Here is a 27,595-nt window from a genome sequence, read left to right on the forward strand (position 1 = left end):
AAAAAAAAAAAAAAAAAAAAAAAAAAAAAAAAGTTTAACATTAAACTGCAGCATTATGATAGTGAATAAACCATATTAAATGAATATTACCTCAAAGAATTCACCAGTGGTAAGCACATTCATTCATGTATTGAAAAACCACAAATTCTTTATAAGATTTTTCTATAAAATAGGAAAACCTATATCATGTTAATTTGTAACTATTCAGTCTCCCAGAACCTCTCATTTTGGAGGCAGAGAAGGTAAAGGAATATGTGCTATTATAGCAGTGGTCTTCAAACCGACACAAACCTCTGGTTTTCCAGGAAGTATGTGGGCATGAATAATTTAAAGAGAATAATCATCCAGACTCTCAACTTTTATATGTACCCTTTCCTAATTTTAACCTACTTCTGGTCCTCATTTTCCTTTCCAAACGCTCCTTTCACAATAACCCATTTTCCCTTTCATAATAAAAAGGAAATCTTTTCATCCAGCAATGAGGCATTGCCATAGAGGAGAAAAAAACAAAAATTTCTAAAGAAGAAAACATAGAAATGATTGATAAAAGCCTGAGCCATTGAGGAGATCCTTGTGACCATAAAGTCCATGTAAGATATATTAAAGTGAGCACATTATGACAATATGCTCTACAGTGAAAATTTTCACATGGTTACAACCCTGTGCATTATGTATGTGTGTATGTATGTATTTATCTTTATCATCTATCATCTATTACTTATCTTGATACTCAGAAATTAGAGTGTAATAAATAAGCATATTAATGTACTTACTGGAATTGATTAGGGAAGAGAGGTTTTTCTGACAGAAATTGTCTGACTTGCAGATTGTTTTAATAATGAGCACTTCATTTCTCCAAAGAAGACATACAGATGGCCAAACAGCACATGAAAAGATGCTCAACATCACTAATTATTAGAGAAACGCAAATCAAAACTACAATGAAGTATCACCTCACTCCAGTAAGAATGGCCATCATCAAAAATCTACAAATAATAAATGCTGGAGAGGGTAGGGAGAAAAGGGAACCCTCTTACACTGTTGGTGGGAATGTAAATTGGTACACCCATTATGGAGAACAGTATGGAGGTTCCTTAAAAAACTAAAAATAGAGTTACCATATGATCCAGCAATCCTACTCCTGGACATATATCCAGAGAAAAACATAATTCAAAAAGATACATGTACCCCAATGTTCATTGCAGCACTATTTATAATAGCTAGGACACAGAAGCAACCTAAATGTCCATCAATGGAGGAATGGATAAAGAAGATGTGGTACATATATGCAATGGAACGTTACTCAGCCATAAAACTAGAATGAAATAATGCCATGTGCAGTGACATGGATGGACCTAGAGACTGTCTTGCTGAGTGAAGTAAGCCGAGAGAGAAGGACAAATATTGTATGATATTGCTGATATATGGAATCTAAAAAAAATGGTATAAATGAACTTATTTACAAAACAGAAATGGAGTTACAGATGTAGAAAACAATCTTATGGTTACCAGGGGGAAGGGGAGCAGGGATAAATGGGAGATTAGGATCGACATATATACACTACTATATATAAAATAGATAACTAATAAGGACCTACTATATAGCACATGGAACTCTACTCACACTCCGTAATGACCTATATGGGAAAAGAACCTAAAAAAGAGTGGATATATGTATATGTATAACTGATTCACTTTGCTTTACAGCAGAAAGTAACACAACATTGTAAATCAACTATACGCCAATAAAAATTAAAAAAAATTATGAGCACTTGCTTTACCATTAAGTCAAATTGTGCATGTATTCACATATAGGAAGATCTAGACTTGCAGCTCAAAATACTTTCATTAAAACACATGTAAAGTACACTTGCAACAGCAATATATATATTAAGGCAGAAATACATACTTGGAAGATATTAAACTTAGACACTTTAATGTAGAATATGTTTGCTCAGGAAAACAGAAACCACTCCACATACTTTAAGCAGGAATGAAATTAAATGGCAAATTAGGTGCTTACAAAACCATTGAAAGAGATGGGTGATGAAACAGTCAGGAAAATCTCTACCAGTTTCAGATTCACTCATAGCTTTTAGAGAATTAGAAATTTCAAGAATCTCAGAAAACTACACCAATGACTATAGCTTCCCAGAGCATTAAGGAAGTTGATTTGCCGGGAAATGTCTTGAGCTTATGGCAAAACCTGTGGCTACTGCAGCTTCAACCTCTGCTAGGGAAACAATAACATAGCTTCTGTCCTTCTTATGCTTTCTAAGCCTCCTGCAAATGTATCTCACTGGCTGAATGTACCTCAGGACTCTGCTGCCAACTACTTAAAAAAAAAAAAGTAGTTTCAAGGTTTCCAGCCTCTTTGATGGAGAAAAAGAATAAAAGTGAACAGGAATGGTGCTTACTTGCCAGTAGGCAGTCTGGCACAAATGTTAAATTTTAAAATGTACTTCTTTTCAAAAAACACTTTAAAGATTAATCAGACAAGAACTTTGAAGGCTAGTGTTCTAGAATGTCATAATCAGCTCTGGCTGTCATAATAAAGTACCATAGACTGTGTGGCTTAAAAAACAGACATTTATATCTCACATTTCTGGAGGCTGAGGAGTCCAAGGTCTAGTGCCAGCAGATTTGGTCCTCAGTGAGAACCTTCTTCCTGGCTTGCAGATGGTCACCTTCTCACTATGGGTTCACCTGGAGGATGTGGTCTCTCTTCCTCTTCCTGTAAGGACAATAATCCCATCATGGGGGCCCTACTCTCATAACTTCATCTAAACCTAATTACTCCAAAAGGCCCCACCTTCAAATACTATCATGTTGGGAGTTAGGGCTTCAACATATGAATTCTGGAGGGACATGGATATTCAGTCCATAACATAAGAATATTCTCTCTTTTCATCCTCTACCACACTTCTGGTTTCTGTTATGTCCTCTCAGCCATTCCATCAAGTTGGCCATTTCCCTTTTAATTTTATTTCTGGCTCCTTGATATGACCTCCTGCTAAACCTTTTAACATCTAGAAAGTTGTCTCAAATTTCACAGCTATCAAAGTTTTGTGCTTGGGCTTCCCTGGTGGCGCAGTGGTTGAGAGTCCGCCTGCTGATGCAGGGGACACGGGTTCGTGTCCCGGACCGGGAAGATCCCACATGCCGCGGAGCGGCTGGTCCCGTGAGCCATGGCCGCTGAGCCTGCACGTCTGGGGCCTGTGCTCCGCAATGGGAGAGGCCACAGCAGTGAGAGGCCCGTGTACCGCAAAAAAAAAAAAAAAAAAACGTTTTGTGCTTGACCCTGAGTTTGTTGAGTTACTACTGCTTGTCAAGGTACAGTTTCTTGCTATATATGTCCAGTGATTTCTGCCCAAAGAGCTACCAATCATACTTCCTAATTTTTAAAAATTTGTTTATTTTTAAAAATAACAAGTTAAAATTGACTTTTGTGGTGTATGTTCTAAGATTTTTTATTGATGTAAAATATATGTAACATAAAATTAACCATTTTAACGTACAATTCAGTGGTATTCAGTACATTCCAAATGTTGTGCATCCATTCCCTCTCTCTACTTTCAAATCATTTCATCACCCCAAAGGAAACCCCACACCCATTAAGCAGTCACTCCCCATTCTCCTTCCCTCCAACCCCTGGCAACACCTAATCTGCTTGCTTTCTTTATGGATTTATCTCTCTGGATATTTAATGTAAATGGAATTATATAATATGTGATATTTTATGTCTGGCTTCCTTCACTTAGCATAATATTTTCAAGTTTCACCCACACTGATCCACAATGTATCAATACTTCATTACTTTTCATGTCTGAATATTTCCTTGTATAGCTATACACATTTTGTTAATTCATTCTGTTGTTGGACATTTGGGTTGTTCCAACCTTTTGGCTAGGGGAGCAGTGCGACTATGAACATTCCGGTATCAGATATGTTTTTATATTGAGAGAACTATCTGCTGTGTCTGAACTCTTTATAATTTTTCACTGGATACAAAAGCTGCTGAGAGCACCCTGTTTTATAGATTTTAAAAACAAAAATTTCTGTAGAGGTGAACCTGATAGATAATATTAGCTAATATTTTGTACCTGATCACCTGAAGCTATGAATAAATTGTCATAAGAATAGCATTTCGTTCCAAAACTTTTAGTAAGTTAGTAAATAAGTAATAACAGTGGTCAAAATAACACTAATGGAATGCTTAATATATGCCCAGTAAAACATTAGTTATTTTGATTCACTTATTCTTTACAATAAACTATTATTATCCTAACTCTGTAGATGAGGTCACTGAGTTAGAATAACCTACTCAATGGCACAGCTAGGGAGTGGTGAATTCAGAGTATGATTCCAGAAAACATTGTCCCAGAAGCCAACATTGCACTATTTTTTTTTCTATTAAAGGCCTCAATCTCTCCTCTCATTTAATCATATGTTTTAAAGCAATGCTGACTTGATCTCACTTGGTCATTAGTTCTTGTCTTCTTCCACAGATTTTAGTCTCCTTATCTCACTAACATCAAACTTCAAATTCTCTGCAGTGGCCTAAGTGCTCCTTTGTGATCAGGCCCCTGGCAGCATCATTCACTCTTCCCTTCATATATTCTGCTCCTTAAGGCTTTGCATTTTCTGTTTTCTCTGCCTAGATGAAATTTAATTTAAGCACTGTTCAATTGTCACTTCTTCACAAACGCATTCCAAGTCAGCCTTTCTCTAATCACCAATCACTAACCTATCCTCTCACCTTGCTTTGTTTCTTTTATAGAAATTACTACCACCTGCATATATATATATATATATATATATATATATACACACACACACACATACGTTTGTAATTGTTCGTGCCCCACATGCTATCCACCCATGTAAAGCTTCTTCACAGTAGAGACTTTTAAAAAATTTGCTGGTGCATTTCTAGTGTCTACTATGGCACCTGGCAAATGTATCATATGCAGTAAAGATTTGATGAATAAAGGGCTTCATTGAGCGAATTCCATGGGAGCTCCCCTGGGTATTATCTGACTCCAGAATACACTGAATGTACTTAAGATATTCAAGTATCTTCTCCAGCATTAAACTATCATCTGGGTTCAACCTTCTAAGCCTTGACTATCTCTTATTTTTTAATGAGTTTTTCCATGGAAGACATAATGTAATGCAGCTGGGGACCTGACTCATGGACCCTCTACTTATATCTAGACATGTCTATTTATAGGACCAGCAGAGCTTATGCTCAAGTTAACATTCTGCTTGGTTAAGCTGAGGTAGACCCAGAAAAGTTGATTTTGATTTTTTTATACCTTTTGAAAATTTTCCTTTGAGGTTGCTTCAGATGATTTGTAATTTGCTGGTCTGGTTCACTTAGAACTGGCTTCAAGGAAAGTACATAATCTGCTTCCTGGCTTTGAACTGGGATCAGTGGTGCACTGGTCAGGTGCATACACTTTTTCCTCCTTGTCACTAATTGGCCTCTGGTTTTACTTATATGAATTTTTTATTTCATTTGTTTTTTGTTTGTTTTTCCTATCTCTCTGTTCATATATATTCTGATTTGTTTCTTTGTGGGAAGGAGGCACAGATGGCCATTTTCCTCCGTGTTACTTCTCTGTGTAACTTTTCTCCTTATCCTTTAAGGTGATCATGGTAACTTGGTAGAGTAGGATGAAAATCCTATAGAGTTTAACTCATCTTGCTTGAGGTGGCCTAACAGATTCTATTCCTATCTCTCTGAATCAATGGAGGAAAATCTGGGTTGAATATTAATACCTAATTTTATTTTTACCTACTCAAATATTTTTCATGAAGGTATATTATCAGTTACAGATTTTTTTTCAAAGTTAGATCTATGGATTCATTGTACTGGAATAACTAGTGGTTCTTGTTGTTGAGCTCTGCTGCACACAGAGTTAGTGAATCACTAACTCTGGATAATAGGCCCAGAAATTTAACAAACTTCCTAGGTGTTTCTCTGTCACACTAAACTTGGGAATTATTGATCTACAGATATATTACTATGAAAAACTTTTAACATATTTGGTTTTTTGGGGACATCTTACAAATTTGCAGCATGGTTTCCAAACACTCCATTACTTCCACCTGAAATTATTTAAAAAATGTATTAAGGTGGTATTTGAAGAAATCTACATACCAAAATGCAAGAATTTTTTTTAATTGTACTTTTTTGGTCTTGAACTCAAAATGTTCTATTTTCTAGTTGGTGTAATACTGGATTGAAGCTGTATAGATTCCATGATATTTAACATTTCTCATCAAACTGTTGCTATTTTCATCTTTACTGTATGAGAATATGGAATATATTTATGGCACTGTGTTGTATTGTTTTTGGCTACCAAACATACTTCCTGTGGAACAATAAATTGGTAGGCATCAATCATCATTCATTGTAGAAAATTCAATATATCAATCAAGAACATGATGTTCTTGTTTGGATGGTATAGACAGATTCCAAGAATCATCTTCCCTCATTTATCATCGTGAGAAAAATATAACAAACCCATATCTCTTATCCCATCTGTAATATGTAGCAGCATGTAAAATATATCTTCAATTTATTTGGATGCCTATATATGTCAAATGTTTTGATATAATATCCTCTTTTTTATTCATAAACCTATGGCTTGGGGGGATTTTTGTAAATATATTTGATTGTTCTATTGAAAGAATTTCATTCAGCCTCCCTTAATATGAAGCTAGCTTGCATTGCTTTAACTCTCCCTCATTTTTAACATTCACTGATATTAATATTAAAATTAGCAAATGATGGACATAAAATTATAATAACAAAAGCCACTTTCTGAGATTGTATTGCTGATACAAACACGTAGCATTTTAAATAATATTAGTGGTCTATGGGTTACGGTTTACTAGATGTATTAGAAATACACTTATTAATATGGCTTCAGTCAACTTGTGACCTGACAATCCAATTCACTTAGAGCTAATGTAGTGTTATTTGGGCTCAGTAACTTGGGAGAGTATTGGGTACATCATGGCCTGGGAATGCCATGTAGAAATATTTTTTAAACTACCTGTGAGGTATAACAGAAACTAAGTTTTCTACCTGAATATCAAGCAATTCTTTTTTTTCATCTTAACAGTTATAAAAGTTTAGCATAAGCTGCCCCAAACTATCCAGCTGTTATTCTCCCTTCTTTTCATAGAGTCAGAGAGGTTTGTCAGCTCCCTGAGCTGTCAGGGAGAGATTTAATGGCTTCATGGTGTACTCTGTGACATCCCCAGCACCCATACTTTCTTTTTTTTTTTGCGGTACGCGGGCCTCTCACTGTTGTGGCCTCTCCCGTTGTGGAGCACAGGCTCCGGACGCACAGGCCCAGCGGCCATGGCTCACGGGCCCAGCCGCTCCGCGGCATGTGGGATCCTCCCAGACCGGGGAACGAACCCGTGTACCCTGCATCGGCAGGCAGACTCACAACCACTGTGCCACCAGGGAAGCCCACACCCTTACTTTCTGTGTGGTGAAAAGCTTTTCTTTCCCAGCTGCAGGAACAGTATTCTTCAAATAGTTTCAGTTATTACATACTATTACTAAATTACATTATATTGCATTATATTTGTTATATGATACTATTTTAGGTTACCATTGTATCATACCAGATTTTAATAGAAGTTTGATATATGAAAGAGAGTCCTATGTTAAGAGAGGCTCTAATGCTAATTCCATGTCTTTGGGAAAATATTTTAGCATCTCTGAATACCTGCCCTGTCTATATTTCATGATTCTTGTGAGTTTCAAAATAGAGTGTGTATTCTATAGAGCTATAGAGAAAAAAAAAGGTAATTTATAATAGTAATATTATGCTATACTTTACTAATTAAACACTTGTATGTTTTAGGTTATTTCTTCCGTAGTGTTGAAACATGTTGCATTCTCAGGAAAACAAGCTAGAATTGCATTTGGTTATCATGGACAGACCTAGTTAGCACAGACACAGTTACAGTTTGAATCCTGATAGATTTAACTGTCCACTGATGTTTTATGAACTGAGTTTCCTCATATATTTATGATTCAATCAATCTCAAGGATTCTAAAAGGGCTTTTGTAATTTTACATGAAGTATTTCATACTGACCCTTGAGTAAGACACACAATTTAAGAGAGCTAGCTCACATGAATAAAATGTAGTCTATAACGAACCATCTCTGAAATAAATTTCCTTTCTCCTTTATGCTAATCAGCCTACATAAGAAAAAAATTAATAGATGCTCCCACATCATAGTAAAATATTGAATATTGAAAAATATTGAATATTGAAGTAGCAGTATGATAACTATTAAAAAATGAGTCTTCAGGCTATGACAATATAAAGCAACATTATTTACTATGTTAATCGTAACCATGTTTGAAATTATGTGAATAAAATGATGTTTCTAAGGTTTGTTTTCTATTGTGGTACATGGAATAACATGATTAATTCATAACTGTGATTTTGAAATCTGAAGAAAGAAGTTTTAATATGTAAGACATCAAAATTAGGTAGTTTGGTGTCAAAGCAAGCAGAAGCAGATATGGAAAACCCGGGAGAACACAAACAAATAAGCTGGGATAGGCTTTGGCTTCTTGAGCTTCCTCTCTGTCTCAGGTCTTTCTCACAGCCTGTACCTGTTCCTGGGATTTGTCACTTTTCCCTAGATCCACAATGGACTACCCAACATTATAAATGTTTTGTCCCATGACTTGATTCAGCATGGATATCAGTTTCCCACATTAGGTACTGGGGGTGGTCTGTGGTATCTTGGCTTTCATTCCTGCGAGTGAATGTGGCTCTATCAGGGCCTTCAAAGATGGGTGTAGATGACTGATCTCATTCCCAACTTCCTAAGAATTTGTTGTACTTCCTCTATAGATTTCCAGGGTCCCATATGTCCAAGAAGATCCCTGTCATTAAGCCAAGCCTCCCTGTAGGATAGAGTAATGCAATCAATAAGGAAATGAGTTTCTTGAACCACTGGAGCACCATGTGGGAGCTACTGGAGGGCAGGATATGTGGTGATGTTGCTGATTTTCCCTGCCTCCTGCCCAGTCAGAGAAATGCCATTGTTTCCTGTATCCCATAGCTGAACATACCATGCCTGGATATTTTCCCTGGCCTTTTGTTGGAACTTGGCAGCTATATCAATAAGCTCAGCAGGCATATATTCTCTCATTATGAACATTTCTTGAATTGGGGGCTGGGGTTGTTGTTGATGCATTTTTGCTTGTATTAGGGGTTGGATGGCACCAGACGTTTCATCTGTTTCACTGTCAATCACAACATCTTCTTTCTCTTCACTTTACCAGGGATTCCACCTCTTAGCGTTCCAATCAGTCTTTGTCACAAGCACTTGGATTTTAATCCACAGTGGTTTGCACTCTCTTAGTTTTGCAAAAAGGCATGCATGCTAAGGTTTCCAACTTATCACCCTGTTCTTGCATCTTGTGTGCCAACAGAGTAGTGGACACCCTAACATCCTTCTCTAACCTCAGCTCTTCTTCTAACTTTCTAACACCAGCTTCAGCCTCTAGTTGGGCAATTCAGTGGCCAGCTGAACTGTCCACAGTAGAGGCCAGCTCCCTGTGCCAGCCATTTGTTTTTCTTTTTTGCTGGAGTACACTATGTGCAGTTTCTCAAGCAAATGCATTAAACCGCCTGTTGTCATGCATCAGGACACAAGCATCTGACATATGGGCCACTTCTCCCTACATAGGGATTGCCAACCTGAGATTTCCCCCAAAGATGCCTCTTTTCCATTTCTTTAATCTCTTGACTGGCTCACCAACTGCTGTTTGAAACCTTGGGAGTTTAGGTGAAATCCAAAATTGGCCCCCATAAAGGGAGGGCAAGGAGCAATGAAGAAAGAAGCAGATCTCTCCAGATTGGCAGGTGGCAGGTTTTTTTTTTTTTTTTTTGGTACGCGGACCTCTCACTATTGTGGCCTCTCGCGTTGCGGAGCACAGGCTCCGGACGCGCAGGCTCAGCGGCCATGGCTCACGGGCCCAGCCGCTCCGCGGCATGTGGGATCTTCCCAGACCGGGGCACGAACCCGTGTCCCCTGCATCAGCAGGCGGACTCTCAATCACTGCGTCACCAGGGAAGCCCAGGTTTCAGGTTTAATAAGCAGAGTACTCACATAGGAGGCTTGTCTTGGGCAGCTGCAAGATGAGTAGATCTCTGCACCCATCCACCAGAAATTTAAGAGTTTATATAAAGGCCTTAATGGGATTTAGTCATTTATACAGTCCAGATGGTCTCAGTAACATATTACTCTCTCAAAGCTGCATCCTTGAAGTGGTTCCCAGTATGAAAATGGTAGGCAGAACGGACATTCCAAGGACACTGGACTGGATAAGGAGCCTCTGATTGCCTCAATCCAGCTCATGGGTCAAACAGTTGTCACATCCCCTCAATGACTTCTTCCAACAGAAGTATAACTAAATGCAAACAAAGTTGGATTAAGAGGAACAGACCGTTTTATTAAATTCTCTCCTTTTTGTTCTTGATTTTGCCCTGTGTCACACAGTGTCAACTTCTTTACTAAGTACTTAATTAATATTATCTAACTGGGTGAATTTATAAATATAGCAGTTAAAAGAAATAGACACCTGAAGAAACAGTATTTTCAATGTGATTATTATGGAGAGTTGCTGATCTGAGCACAAACTCGACACTTCCCAAGTACTTGTCTGTAATAATTTTCTACTAAGCGTTCCCTACCTCATTGGGGATGACCTCATATGTCACTGACAATAGAAATTCATTCATTTAATTATTCATCGTAGAATGAATCACTCTGATCCCTATTGAACTCCTTAGAGGTGATATGGTGAATGACAGTCTCAAATACCTTTTGCTTATTTTCTTTTTCAGTTTGAAAAATCACTTAATTATAGAAAACTCCCTTGAATAAATACTCATACATAAAAAGGACATGTGTTGTCTTAAGAATCATCACCTTGTTGAAAATGGTGATTTCAGACAATTAGTAATTACCTTCTATTCACTTTGTTCCTAATTTTTCTACTTGCCCGTGAGATATATAGTCTTTGCAGAAGCACACTCAAAACTAACTAACAAAATTCTTGTCTAATAAGAACTACTTCTAATAGAGTAATGATATATTGAACTAATCATTTTTTTTATTCTATTTGTAGAAAACTAGGTTTTCTGTATTACATTCTAAATACCTTCTGAGGGCTTTTGTTGATTCAAAATAAAAGCTATATATAATTTGATCATCTTGATCCCTTATAAAATTTCCTAAGACCAATTTGTCTCTTTCTCACCGGCAATGAGGGACTTTCTTGAAAAACAGTGAGAAGAGTGTTAAGTATTCTTGTTTTGCACTTTAATTATTATTTATCCTAGGTTTTATTATACATCATAAGTTGGCAAAATTTTTCTGTGAAGGGCAAAATAGTAAATATTTTTAGGCTTTGCAGGTTATTGGGTCTCTGTTACAACTACTAAATTTTGTCACTGAAGCACAAGAGCAGTCATAGACAAAATGTAAATGGTCCAGCATGGTTGTGTTCCAATAAAATTGTATTTGCAAAAACAGGTGGAGGGCTGGATTTGGCTTGTGAGCTATAGTTTATTGGCCTCCGATATGTAGAGCATTTAAATATATAATATGAAGACAGCTGTTTTTCTATCTTCTAATTTAAAATTTATAAAAGAGTTATTTAAGCCTTAGAATTATTGTCTGTTAGACTGTTTTCTCCACTAGACTATGAATTCCTTGAGAGTAAGGACTCTGTCATTAAATTAAACTCATTCAATTGAATGAGAATCTATATTTCATTGAAAAACATTTTCCATTTTAGAAGTTTTGAATCTATTTTCTCTTTTCAGATGCATCTCAAGTATCAAAGGTTCTTAACAACTTGCATAACGAAGCATGGGCTATATGGCTATATAGCTGAGGAAGTTGTAATCTCTTCTCATCATTTAAGATAAATATTATTACCAACCTCCTCTAAAAGATGTATTAAGCTTTATCTAGACCCATATTTTAATTTATTACTCTCACCATAGTTAGGGTCATTTTATCTTCTCCTTAGACTCAAGACTTCCAGATATTGCCACACAACATAAAGCCTTTAGGCTCCACAAATTGTTTTGCCGCTGGTCCAGTCTTGTGCATTGTTTGTGATATTAGGAATGGAGGAGTGAGGTATTTCTATGGGCTCTGATACTTATTAATTTTTCTACTTAAACTTTTTTTCTGTTGAACAGCTATCCTCAACCTGAACCACTACACCTTCCATTTATGAGTTATTCTCCAAAAGCATTGAGAAAGTATTTTGCCTTTATCCATATTGTAAAATGGGACCTTACTACCCTTTTATAGGATGCCCAATTTCTGGAACTTGAATTGCCCTTTCAAGATGAGTTAATGCTGAGTTGTATGTGTATGTTGGGGTTGTTGCTATTTTATCTGACATTTCTTGTTACTTATTTGTTTGCTCCTATATCATCTGAAGATCCTTTTTTTATTGATCATATCCTCTCACATTTCAAACACTAGGAGCCAGTTCAGCTGAGGAGTATTTGTTTGATTCCATTGCATCAATCTAGTGGTACGTTTTGGCCTCTTGCTAAAATCTTGTTTTAATTTGATAGCATTTCTATATGTGTCTCAAGGTATATATAACAATTTTGGTATTATAAGAAATAGAATTCTATACTATTTTAACTCCCTACAACTTTATTGTTCAACTATTTTCCCTAGCTATGGAAAGTTTGAATCACTGACATATGTGAAATGAATGAACCAGATTTTTCTTAAACTTTTAAAATTAATTCTGATTATCCTGTCTACCACTAAATACCAACGAGCAACATTTCAGCACTATTGAAGGCATTAACACACATTAAAACTGAAGACAAAAGAACAAATGCATTATTTGTGATATGGGAAAACCAGCACCAATATTCATCCTTACTTCCTATTCCCTTGTTCAAAAGTTTTTGTCATTATGGAAAACAGTATGGAGGTTTCTCAAAAAACTAAAAATAAAGTTGCCATATGATCCAGGAATCCCACTCTTGGGCATATATCCCTATAAAACTATAATCCAAAAAGACACATGCACCCTTATGTTCATAGCAGCACTATTCATAATAGCCAAAACATGGAAACAACCTAAATGTCCATTGACAAACGAATAGACCCATGTATAACATTTCTATTTTTATATTATATAATAAATTAGCTGTATGAATTAGAGCTCACTTAGTTAAGAAATGTATCTCAGAGAAACTGTTTGAATGCACAATTCTCAGAGCCACCATAAAAACAGTGGCTCAAACTTAACATTTGTGTTCATTTCCTTTATCTACCTCCTTCTGTCTCATCAGTCTAATTATTTTATGGTAACAAGGCAAAGGCAAATTGCAACTCAAATATGCCCAAATGCATGTAACTTGCAAACTTACTATGTATTTGAAGTTCACTTCATATAGTAAATCACTTAAAAGACACAGTATGTATATATGTCTTTGTATGTATATATATATATATAGAGAGAGAGAGAGAGACAGACAGACAGACAGACAGACAGACAGACAGACAGACAGAAAGGAGAGAGTTGACTCTCCTCTCCTCCACATACTATCCTATTTATTTATCTGTTTCTCTTTAGAGCAAAAGATCTTGCAATAGAAATCTCTATTTTTCTATAATTATTATTCTTTTTCAGATTTGGGGGGGATAATTTCCATCAAGTTTTTATTGCTAGTATCCTACCAAAATCACTGTTATTAAGGACATGAACAGCCTCCACTTTGATAAATGCAACAGTTAATTCCAGTCCTTATTTTATTTCAACAATCAATGAAAAATTCAAAGTGTCAGTATAGAAGTAACAAAACATATGAAAACAAATGGCTGCCAAGTATTTAAAGAAATATTTAGATTCACAAAGAATAAAACAGAGCAATTATAAACACCAATAGGCATTTTAAAATTTCCTATATTAGGGAACTTCTTACTATTTTCAATGATAACGCCACTTTTTTTTTTTCACAGAGGTACATATGTGTGTGCAGTAAATATCACTGCCCGAGAGGAAAAATGAATGAATGAATGAATTTAATAGCAATGTATACTACAGGTAGGCATACACATTTTAGAGTCCTTATTAAAAGTAATTAAAATGTAGAAATGAGGAATCTTAAAATTATGTAGAATTTGTAATTTGAACTTAAGAAATTTGCAGAAATGTAGAAATTACTATATACAAATAATGTTCACTGAAACATTTTAAAAAATAAGGGAATAATAAATAATTATTAAAAATAATTATTAAAAATTAATTATTATAATAATTAAAAATAATAATAATACTTAAATTAAATTATTAAATTTAATAATAATTAAAAAATAATAATTATAATTATTAAAAATAATAAATAATAAATAAATAAGCAATAAATAAAAATAAAATAAAAATAAATAAATAAGCAATAAATAAATAAGCAAATTTCTAACATGCTCAGTTAAGTATGGTATTAGGTAAAAATTATACCAATAGAAAGAACAGCAATTCTCAGGTGGGAATAAACTTGCTATATTTTAGAAATTAAATGAAGGCCAGAGAAGCTGGGAAATAGCATTCAATGGGAAGAGTGTTGTAAAATGAGAGCAATCATGCAGGGTTTATAATCCATTTTAAAGCACTGGAATTTATCCAAAGAGCAATGAGAGGTCATTGAAGAATTTTTAAGCTGGGGATTATGAAATAAAACTTTTTTTTTCAAGTATTATTCTGGTTCCTGTGAGGAGAATAGATCATAGAAGGGGGAAGGGAGGCTACAAGGAGACCAGGAATATGGTGATGCAGTTTTCCAGGTGCGTAGGCATCATTTTTTTTTCAAATTTATTTTTATTTACTTATTTTTGGCTGCGTTGGGTCTTCGTTGCTGCACGTGGGCTTTCTCTAGCTGCAGGGAGTGGGGGCTACTCTTCGCTGCAGCAAGCAGGCTTCTCATTGTGGTGACTTCTCTTGTTGCAGAGCACAGGCTCTAGGTGCATGGGCTTCAGTAATTGCAGCACGCAGGCTCAGTAGTTGTGGCTCACAGGCTCTAGAGCACAGTCTCAGTAGTGTGGCGCATAGGCTTAGCTGCTCCGCGGCATGTGGGATCTTCCTGGACCAGGGATCGAACCCATGTACCCTGCATTGGCAGGTGGATTCTCAACCACTGCACCACCAGGGAAGCCCTAGGCATCATTTTTTTTCCGTGTTTTCCCTCTTTTGTGCCCATACATGGAAGACTTGTAATTCTCAAACTCTTGCAGTTGACTATTTCTGGACCATATATAGGTGCATATATCCCTTCTAGGCAGATGCATTTGATTTCTAGTTTGAAATTCTCTAGTAATCTTTTCTTACCATAGTGATTGAAGAAGACTGTATTAGAGTTCTCTAGAGTAACAGAACAAATAGGACATATAGAGAGTATATAGAAAGAAATTTATTATGAGGGATTGACTCACCTAGTTGGGGATGCTGAGAAGTCCTGTGATCTGCTTTCTGCAAAGTGGAGGCCCAGGAAAAATGGGGGTATAGATTTAATCCAATCCTGAAGGTCTGAAAAACAGAAAAGCCAATGATGTTAAGTCCCAAGTCCCAAAGGCCTGAGAACTAGAAGCTCTGATGCTCAAGGGCAAGAGAAGATGGATGTCCTATCTCAAGCAGAGAGAGCAAATTTGTACTTCCCTTGCCTTTTTGTTCTATTTTGGTTCTCAAAGGATTGGATGATGTCTACCCATATTGATAAAGGAGATCTTCTTTACTAACTCTACCTATTCACAGACATACCCAGGAATGTTCTACCAGCTCTCTGGACGTCACTTAGCCCAGTCAAGTTGACACATAAAATAAAGCATCACAAAATCCAATTATTAAGATGGTGCAGCCATGAGACTGAAGCATTTTCAATCAGTAATTTGTGGCATGGGGCAGCTGTCTGGCAGAGTATCTAAAGCCAGAGCCTACTTTAAATGAGCAAGAAAGAAATCTTTGCTGTGTCAAGCCACTGAGCTTTGGATGTTCTTTGATGATTTAGCCTATCTTAACTAATATATCAGGCGGGAGAAGACGATTTCAACTTGTGTAGGAATGGAAAATCATGGGAGTAGATGTGACAGTTTAAGGAGAAAACTTAGAGGAAGAAGAAAAGACACCCTGGGACAGGCCCCAAGAAATTCCTGTGAGGGGCTGCAGAGGTGAATGACACAGATGCCAGGTAGATAATGTGAATAAATGAATTTGCAACATGAAGCATACATTGATAAAAACTGGAAATCAAGATACTCATCTAAATTTGATACTTATTCAATATGTTCACATTTTGAACTCTTTTAGTTTTTAAAAGCTGCCAGTTAATTTTATTAAAAAGTAAAGATAAAAAAAGTCAATATATTGTGTCAGACAGACTGGTGGCCTGATTAAATAAAGACTCTGAACCACTGGTTCACATCATCTCATCTTCTAAATATATTCAAATTTTATTCCCCCCCACCCCACACACACATTATATTTTTTCTGTCTTAAGCCTATTCAATTCTTTTTTACATTAGGAAAAAAAGAGGGAAAGTAGAGAGGATGAAAGAGAGAGAGAAAGAAAATCAAAGCAGGCATGTTTTTGAACAAATGGTCAGAAAGAACTAATTTCCTTAAGAATATGCTGCTCATTTACACAGCCTACCCAGCAAGACAGAGAAGCAGGGGACTGGATGGTGATAATGGTAATTTCTCACATTAGAGATGTGATAACCTGAATTCTGAAATTGTTATGTGATTATAACTTATCTGCTTAAAGTAGTTTGTATGTTCAGATTACTCACACTTAGTGTGTACACACTTAGTGTGTATATGTGTGTGCATGTAACTGTTCCATCATGAGCATGTAGTCGTTTCAGTGTACTCTATGTAAGGCAATCAGGGGTGAATTAAGGGACAGAATCTTATTCTCAAGATACATATTTTTTAACAATATCTTCAATTGTTTAAAGTGATTGAAATAAAAATAGATTGCTATTGAAATACACATTTTCAGCAGTTCTTTTAGATGCTTCTATGTCTATGGTCGAGTAGAGGATTGAAATAGTACACAACAAAACAGAAGGAAACTGCTGGTCCAACACAGACAGATAAAAAAGAATGTGAAAGAAGTTGAGGCATAAAGGATAGAATGAGAAGCTAAAAAAAAACTGAGTAAGTTTCCCAGAAAGAAAGAATAGGGGGAATGGAGAAGAAGCAAGATTCAAATTGAAAACTGCTGACAATTTTTCCAAAATAGAAGATCCGTATTCTCAAATTATTTCTCCCTATTGAGTGCCAAGTAAACCAGTAATAATTAAGAGATCCACAGCTCAATACAAATTAGTGAACATAAAAAATTGTAACAAAAACTTACAAAATACTAAAAGGACCTAAAAGGGAAAAAAAAGTACCCAACAAAATATGGCAATAAGGCAAAGATTAGAAGAAAAAAAGAAGGAAAAAATTATTTTAAATTGCGATAGTCCATTTAGAAGTCCAATAATTTACGTCAAAGTCATAGAATATTTACATGGATCACTTGGTGTCATTTCCCACCATTGTTCCAATGGCCACATTGCTAATCAGCCATAGTGCACTTCCCCTGAGCTGAAATCCTCAGCACTTTTCCCAACAGTGTGCTTGGCATTGAGATAAACCATAGTTTCCATTCCAGAATGGCTAAAATAGAGTGTGGAAGATGGTAGATTTTCAGACAGTGACAATAAAATTTCACCTCTATGCAAAAAGAGGATCTTCTCTTGCCTGGCATGGCCATTTGCACAGGTTTCATGACCCAGTAATGTCTGTGCTTCCTCCTGGTGGGATTTTCCAGCCATGGGGCAGCCTCACTAAGCTGTGACTCAGGCCCCTTCTCTCTGAGTTATGGGTATCCCTGCTTTTCATTCTTCTCTTCTACTATGTTCTAGTTCATAAGATGAGAAGTAAAATGTTCTCACTTTTACATTTCTTTCAGTACTGTTTTTAATACAGTATATATAAAAGATTTTCCTGGTTTACATCACTGATGCAGGTTTTTTAAAAAAACTTATTTATTTGTTTTATTTTACTTATTTTTGGCTGCATTGGGTCTTCGTTGCTCTGTGGGCGCTTTCTCTAGCTGCGCTGAGAGGGGGCTACTCTTCGTTGCGGTGTGCAGGCCTCTCACTGCAGTGGCTTCTCTTGTTGCGGAGCATGGGCTTTAGGCACGCGGGCTTCAGTAGTTGTGGCTCAAGGGCTTAGTTGCTCCGCGGCATGTGGGATCTTCCCGGACCAGGACTCGAACCCATGTCCCCTGCACTGGCAGGCAGATTCTTAACCACTGCGCCACCAGGGAAGCCCCACAGATGCAGTTTTATCCTAATTTTATAACATCTGTTTTCACAAAAATGTAGGAATTAGGAGAAATGCTGCTATCTTCCTTGAAAGTTCTGCCAATGTCTACTTTTAATATTCCTATACTATGTGAGGTTTTTCTGATGATCAAGGTTGGGAGAAAATTTTACTATAAATCCTAAGACTACGGGGACTCTGGGATTATAATACTACAGTGCTTCTCAAATACTTTCATCAAAGTAGTTGTTATGATAGGAGAGAAGGAATGCTTACTTCCAGTTGTCTTGAAGGCATGTCCTAAACATCGTTAGTGAACATAACACTTTTTTTGAAATTATAAGGTTTAACATATAAAGCATGAAAATATTTCCAAACAGATGCCACATCAATGTAGTTTTAATATAAAAATATTTCAAAATTGCCACTGACTAAACTTGACACTCTAAAAGGAACACTGTATTTATTCTGAGAGTAGATATACTACTCTGTCATGCACCATCAGTTAACTCTCTTCTTGAAGGTGCTATACATTAGTTTGAAAAGGCCAGTTCTATGACAATCATTAAATATAAAATATATATTTATTGTAATGTCAAATAAGTTTTTCTGAAATGACAATAATAAAAATAATCTCAATTTTATGAAAGACATGACAGTCCATTCAGAAAATCTTTGAAGCTGCAATTACTGCTATCAAGTCCACATTAATTTAATATAATTTTTATTTGTCATGTATCGCTATTTACAGTGTAGGATAAAAATGTAATGGTAAAATACACCCAAGCACCTGGGCTTTACTGACAATAATGACAACAAAATCAATGGATTCTATCAGTTGTACATAAGTTATTGTTTTCAGAATAGTTTTCTTAATTTATTAATAATGCAAAATAATACCAGTACATACAAACTATACACAAACATATGCAAGATAATTAAATCTCTATAGATCCGTTCACAATTGTGTACACTTTAGAGCATGGACACAAAACAACTGGCAAGGAGTGAAAAATGAGATTGCCTAATACCATTTTCCAAGGTAGATAAGAAATCTTTTTCCCAATAGAACCTACTATATATGTCCTCTATTCTTAACTTTTATTTAGTAACAGCATTTGGAAGTATAACATCCATTTATATGATTTATTCACATGGGCTATAAAAACAAACCCTTAAATAATGTATTTTTTAACTTGTAAGCAATTTATTAAACATTTTATATGGTATCTCTTTACATTCTTCTCTTTAATCTGTCTTTTGGCTTGAAATCGGACTTATTTCTAAAAAACAAAACAATGCAATCAGCTCAAAGTTCTAACTTTGTTCTGCTTTTTCTTTCTTTTTTTTTTTTTGGTCAGTGATCCATACATAGTTTGGAGCTTTGAAAGAGAGTGGAGGTCTAGAAATTTATGTTATTGAAAATAATTAAATTTCAGAAGCAGCAGTGTGAAAAAAGACATGAGTGAACTAGAGCTCTTATAAGCTCTATTGCAACTATATAATTTTACAAAATCATTTGACCTAAATTCTAACACTTATAATGTCATTAGAGATGAGCTTTGTTTCTCTTTTAGAACTAAATTCTATTTGTTGATACAATCACACTCTGTGGCATTGACAAATTTTCAGCAGCTGGATGAGTTACAGTACATTGTTTCAAGAAATGCAGATCATCAAAAGAATTTCACAAAACCAATTTTTTTGGCACTTTTCACTGCTTATTGGAAATTTCTTGACAGTTGAGTTCATCAAAAGTGACAAGTAACAATTAATTGTATTTTTCTTCACTACAGATTTGAAGAAAAATACTGACTACAACCAGCATTTAAGACCCCAGGAAACATTGTTTTTTCTTCAGAAAGCACAGAATTGGGATTTGCCAAAGCAGCATGGGTTAATATCTTGATATGCACACTTAAAGGAATATGTGAAGGTCTAAAGTAAATCCACACAATAAGAAAGAGTTAAGTAGATGTTGCACAGTTGAAGTCTTCAACATTACTTTGAATCACTTTTTGTTTTTTAAATAGAATGTAATCGTATGAGAAAACTTAAGCCTATTCAGTATTATTATAATCTTATTTCATCTACTGTCCTTTGACAGACAATTTGGAAATTTTAAAAAACTGTCCTTTAAACTTTAAAATGTAAATAATAATTTTTCACAGCACATGATGATAGCACATCAGTAGAATCTACGCTTGGATTAGAATGCAATGATCTGACTTTGCTGATATAGGCTGATCTAGCATGCTGAACTGGGTGTTCTCTATGTGAAGGTTATTACTGAAAAAACTAAAGATTTCAGATATTTGTTGTCAGGATGGGCTGCAGGCATTTTATAGAGTCATATGTACTGAAACTGAAATTTCTGCTGATATGGAAGATTAGTAATACCAAATTTTACTTTGATTTAGAGGCTAGTTTTAAAGACAAAGGGAAATTTGGAAATGATGCTACAAGTAAATTTCTACACAGTTCATTGTAGCAAAAAGGAATAATATGATCTTATAAAATCTAACAGCATTAACTTAGTTGTCAGTTGTTGTGGTCTATGGATGGGAGTGCAGAATGACAGATAATAATAATAATAATAAAAAAAAATTTAGTTAAACCCAGTGTTAATTCATGTGTCTCAGGTGGTTTCCTTCTTGTGTCCTATAATTGTATTGAAAGATAGTGATTTATAAATGTAAAACTCCACTGTTTTAAAAATTCCTTGAGAAAATGTCTTAATTTGTTTTGTCTTCTCTATCCTTCTCCTCTCTTCACGAGCACACACACATACACTCTTACTCACACACATACATATGAACACACAGAATCTTACTAACCAGCAGGGGTGCAACCACCATATACACCTTAACACAAATCCTTCATTTCTGCCTTTGTATTAGAAATAAAGCTTGACTAAGAACAGATGAGAAAATTCAGATTAAATAAAAGAGAGACAAAACAACAAATACAAAGATTAAAAATATTAAAAGTGGTTCAGCAAAACATATTTCTCTGTTTATCCCCTTTTCAAACTCTTACTTTTTTGCTGCTACTGTTTTTACTGCTCTAAATATTATATTATGCGTCAGTTACATCTCAGTAAGGCTGGAATAAAAAGAAACATTCAAGTTTCCCCCACTCTCTTTTAAAAGTTTGAAAATGCAGTTTTCAATTTTTTGTTTTATTTCTTATAGTAATAATTAAATTCTAAAATTACAAAAGAAGTCATGAAAGAAAGCAATAGATAATTCAAATATATCTCTGGGGGTAAATATATTGTTACAATTTGGTGAATATCATTACAGATATTTCTTTATGCATCTGTACATGGAGAATGATGTCTATATCCATGCCTGCATGCCTGCATGGATAGATGGATGGGTAGTTGCAGAACAAATAGTCAGACTGATAGATAGATTTTAAAATAAGCTCATACTTTTAAAGATATTTACAGTAAGAATCATTAAATGGAAGCAAATAATCTTTTTTAGCATGAAAGTATTTGGGTAGAGTATTGTTTTCTAGACAAATTTATTTGATCTATGCCATATACCTCTAAAACACATGGGTTGGTGAAAGAAGGAGCTTGGTTTGTGTGTAGCTCCTGAAAATTCCAGAGAAATATACACATTATCTTCTACAGAGCTGTTTTTGAGGTGAGGCAATGCTATACCCCCGCCTGCCCTGCCTTTCTGTGCTATTTCTTTCTAGAGATTAAATATATATATATATATATATATATATATATATATATATATATACACACACCACTGTTTATTTCATTCAGTCAGGGCTTATTTCAGTCCCATGAGTTTCTGCTCACATTCCCAATTCCTAAACATGACTGAAAAAAGACATAATCAGAAGCCATTCATTCCGGCACCTTCCCGGGTACCATGAATATGCAGCACTGTCTATGCTTAATGTTTTTGCCACAGCAGTGTATTCATAACTCACCCACCTCCAACTCAATCAACTCGGAGATAGAAAAGCATTGGTAAGAATTCTTAGGATGAATTCCATTCTCCTCCTCTCAGTGCTGTTTGGCTGGAGGAGGCCAAGTAGTTCTGATCTAAAATCTTTTGTTTCTTTCCCTTATAGCTACATTTTCCTCCCTTAACAGTTCATTTATTTTTCTCTTGTCTATTTGATACTGGTACATAAATGAAATTTTATTTTAATATCTTTATTTCATTGTGTGTTGGAAAAGGGAGCATCTATACTTCTGTTTTATTCTGTCTGACCCACTCCAAGTCCAGATTTTAATATATTACATTTGCATGCATACAAGCACGTGAACACACACACAGAAACACACACACACCAGTAGAAGATATGTATAGGTTAGAGATATAAAGTACACTACTTGCTAAATCTTTTTTCAGACATTCATTATATTAAACTTTCATTTTGTTCAAAAGGAAAAATGCTTACCAAATTATAATTTATGCTTCCTCACCATTTTATTTACTTGTGTTGTACATAATTTCAGCCAGGTGTTGGCACATTAATCATAATCTCAGCATGCTTTGCTAACTTTAACATTACTTCTGAAGTATTGTAAATTCTTTCCCTAATCTAGATCCTCTACCCCAGCTCCAAGAATAATATATAGCAAACCTTCAAGCATTCATTAGCTAAATGTTCTACAATGAGTTATTTTTTAAACCTACAGTTTATTACCGTAAATAATTGCTGGATTCACCAAGTAAACAAAGAACAATAAAAGTCTATAAAATATAATATTAAAATTAAATAAAAATCCCATTATGAGTGACAGCTGATGGATAATAGTGGATTATATTACACTAAGGCTGTCACTAGTCAAGGAAATCATTTTTCAGCTTTAATATTCAAATCACATAGCAGAAGCTACATGTACCTTATATCTATATAACTATTTTGTACTGACACCATTAATCCACATCAAACATTATGACATTATAAAACTCTTTATCATATAAAATATTACTGTCACTTGATTGAATAGATTTTTATTTTTGTCCTTCTTCTTCATCTTTTTTTTCCCTGAAAATATATTGGTCAAATACTTGCCTGATATATGTGATACTTTATTCTCTAAGCTCTTTACATCAAAATACTAGTGTTCCTCTAATGTTAAGCATGTAAATCATTAATACATGTTCTACCACTAGTTAACTAGGTTGGGGAGACACTGCCTGTTGAAATCAATGCTTGAATATTTACAACTCGCATTAGCATAGTAAAAAGTCAGAGTAGGCTTACATTAAAGAAAAATAAATGTTTAACTTTTTGTTAAATCTGGTAGTTACCAAACTTTTTGGACTAGCTGATTTTGCATATTGTAGAGCTAATCAGGAATGTGTACTTTGTTGTTTTAGAGAAGTGGTCATAGAGGGATTCTCGGAGGATATCTAAGGTGAAGGATAAAGAATAATTAGCTAAGGAAATACAGGCTGAGATAAAAACTGTATTGGCAGTTAAAATGTTTAACCAGCTGTCTGCACAACTTCACTGGCACTGACCAGTCAGAGGATACTCATGCTGTTAAACCAGACCTGGACCCTAGAAATGAATCATAGAAACCCTTCTGTCCTGGCACTAACCCTTTTATTCCTGGATCATGCGGCATTTTGAAGTCCCAGGGAGGATGTCAAAGTAACTCAGGCAGCAGAGAGTGGAAAGCCTAGGATCTCAGGAGATGGATATTTAGCAATCAGCATTAAAAATTTGAACATTTTAATAGAAGTAATAGTTTGTGGCTGAACTATTAATACAATCCTGTATAAGACTGACCTCGCCTTAAGGACAAATCTGAGAAAAGGAACAGAGGTCAGAGGAGATATGTTGTCTTTTTTAGTAAGTTCTTATTAAATTAAACAAGCTGAACTTTTTCATCTTGTAAAAGTTCAGAAAGAAATCCCCTTTTAAAGGCAGATGTAGAGGACATGGCCAGTCACTATATTTGGATTATAGTGTAAGAAAATCGTTTCTGATTCTATCAGGGTGTCACTCCTTGAGATTCTTTCTTCTCCATAATCCAGAATCTTGAAATAACACTTAAAAACCAATGATAAGAAAGATGGCGGAAGAGGAAGACGTGGAGATCACCTTCCTCCCCACAAATACATCAGAAATACATCTACATGTGGAACAACTCCTACAGAACACCTACTGAACGCTGCCAGAAGACCTCAGACCTCCCAAAAGGCAAGAAACTCCCCACGCACCTGGGTAGGGTAAAAGAAAAAAGAAAAAAAAGACAAAGAATAGGGGCGGGACCTGTACCACTGGGAGGCAGCCATGAAGGAGGAAAGGTTTCCACACACTAGGAAGCCCCTTCGCGGGCGGAGACGGCCGGTGGTGGAGGGGGGAAGCTTTGGGGCTGCAGAGGAGAGCGCAGCAACAAGCGTGCGGAGGGCAAAGCGGAGAGGTTCCCGCACAGAGGAGTGGTGCCGAGCAGCACTCACCAGCCGGAGAGGCTTGTCTGCTCAACCGCCGGGGCAGGCGGGGCTGGGAGCTGAGGCTCGGGCTTCGGGCTTCGGTCGGATCTCAGGGAGAGGACTGGTGGCGTCAACACAGCCTGAAGGGGTTAGTACGCCACAGTTAGCCAGGAGGGAGTCGGGGAAAAAGTCTGGAGCTGCGGAAGAGGCAAGAGACTTTTTCTTCCCTCTTTGTTTCCTGGTGCGCGAGGAGAGGGGATTCAGAGCTCCGCTTAAAGGAGCTCCAGAGCCAGGCGCCAGCCAGCGTGGACCCCAGAGACGGGCATGAAATGCCAAGGCTGCTGCTGCAGCCACCAAGAAGCCTGTGTGCAAACACAGGTCACTATCCACACCGCCCCTCCCGGGAGCCTGTGCAGCCCGCCACTGCCAGGGTCCCGAGATTCAGGGACAACTTACCCGGGAGAACACACGGCGCGCCTCAGGCTGGTGCAACGTCACGCTAGCCTCTGCCGCCGCAGGCTCGCCCCGCACTCCGTGCCCCTCCCTCTCCCCGGCCTGAGTGAGCCAGAGCCCCCGAAGCAGCGGCTCCTTTAACCCCGTCCTGTCTGAGCGAAGAACAGATACGCTCAGGCGACCTACACTCAGAGGCAGGGCCAAATCCAAAGCTGAACCCCGGGAGCTGTGCAAACAAAGAAGAGAAAGGGAAATCTCTCCCAGCAGCCTCAGGAGCAGCGGGTTAAATCTCCACAATCAACTTGATGTACTCTGCATCTGTGGAATACCTGAATAGACAATGAATCATCCCAAATTGAGGCGGTGGACTTTGGGAACAACGATATATATATATAACTTTTTTTCCCTTTTTCTCTTTCTGTGAGTGTGTATGTGTATGCTTTTGTGTGTGATTTTGTCTATATAGCTTTGCTTTTACCATTTGTCCAAGGGTTCTCTCTGTCCTTTTTTTTTTACTTTAGAAAATTTTTTCTTAATTATTTTTTATTTTTAATAACTTTATTTTATTTTACTTTTTAATTTAATTTAATCTTCTTCTTTCTTTCTTTCTTTTCTCCCTTTTATTTTGAGCCATGTGGAGGACAAGCTCTTGGTGCTCCAGCCAGGCGTCAGGGCTGTACCACTGAGGTGGGAGAGCCAAGTTCAGGACACTGGTCCATGAGAGACCTCTGAGCTCCATGTAATATCAAATGGCAAAAATCTCCCAGAGATCTCCATCTCAACGCCAAGGCCCAGCTCCACAAGCTACAGTGCTAGACACCCTATGCCAAACAAGTAGAAAGACAGGAACACAACCTCATGCATTAGCAGAAAGACAGGAACACAACCCCATCCATTAGCAAAGAGGCTGCCTAAAATTATAATAAGGCCACAGACACCCCAAAATACACCACCAGTGTGGACCTGCCTCTCAGAAAGACAAGATCCAGCCTCAACCACCAGAACACAGGCACTAGTCCCCTCCACCAGGAAGCCTACACAACCCACTGAACCAATTTTAGCCACTGGGGACAGACACCAAAAACAATGGGAACTACGAACCTGCAGCCTGTGGAAAGGAGACCCCAAACACAGTAAGTTAAGCAAAAGGAGAAGACAGAGAAACACACAGCAGAGGAAGGAGCAAGATAAAAACCCACCAGACCTAACAAATGAAGAGGAAATAGGCAGTCTACCTGAAAAAGAATTCAGAATAATGAGAGTAAAGATGATCAAAATCTTGGAACTAGAATGGAGAAAATACAAGAAACGTTTAAAAAGGACCTAGAAGAACTAAAGAGCAAACAAACAGTGATGAACAACACAATAAATGAAATTAAAAATTCTCTAGAAGGGACCAATAGCAGAATAACTGAGGCAGAAGAAAGTAACCTGGAAGATAAAATAGAGGAAATAACTACTGCAGAGAAGAATAAAGAAAAAAGAATGAAAAGAATTGAGAACAGTCTCAGACACCTCTGGAACAACATTAAACACACCAACATTCGAATTATAGGGCTCCCAGAAGAAGAAGAGGAAAAGAAGGGGACTGAGAAAATATTTGAAGAGATTATAGTTGAAAACTTCCCTAATATGGGAAAGGAAATAGTTAATCTAGTCCAGGAAGCACAGAGAGTCCCATACAATAGCCAGGACATGGAAGCAACCTAAGCGTCCATCAACAGATGAATGGATAAAGAAGATGTGGCACATATATACAATGGAATATTACTCAGCCATAAAAAGGAATGAAAGTGGGTTATTTGTAGTGAGGTGGATGGACCTGGAGAGTGTTGTACAGAGTGAAGTAAGTCAGAAAGTGAAAAACAAATACCATATGCTAACACATATATATGGAACCAAAAAGAAAAAAAAATAGGTCATGATGAACCTAGGTGCAAGATGGGAATAAAGATGCAGACCTACTAGAGAATGGACTTGAGGATATGGGGTGGGGGAAGGGTAAGCTGGGACAAAGTGAGAGAGTGGCATGGACATATATATACTACAAAACATAAAATATATAGCTAGTGGGTAGCAGCTGCATACCACATGGAGTTCAGCTTGGTGCTTTATGACCACTTAGAGTGGTGGGATAGGGAAGTTCGGAGGGAAGGAAATGCAAGAGGGAAGAGATATGGGAACATATGTATATGTATAACTGATTCACTTTGTTATTAAGCAGACACTAACACACCATTGTAAAGCAATTATACTCCAGTAAAGATTTAAAAAAAAGAAAGAAAAAATAACCAATGATAAAA

This window comes from Aethalodelphis obliquidens, unplaced genomic scaffold (genome assembly GCF_003676395.1).
Source record: "Aethalodelphis obliquidens isolate GAN/ISIS:26980383/991018 unplaced genomic scaffold, ASM367639v1 scaffold67, whole genome shotgun sequence".
In the NCBI taxonomy this organism is placed as follows: domain Eukaryota; kingdom Metazoa; phylum Chordata; class Mammalia; order Artiodactyla; family Delphinidae; genus Aethalodelphis; species Aethalodelphis obliquidens.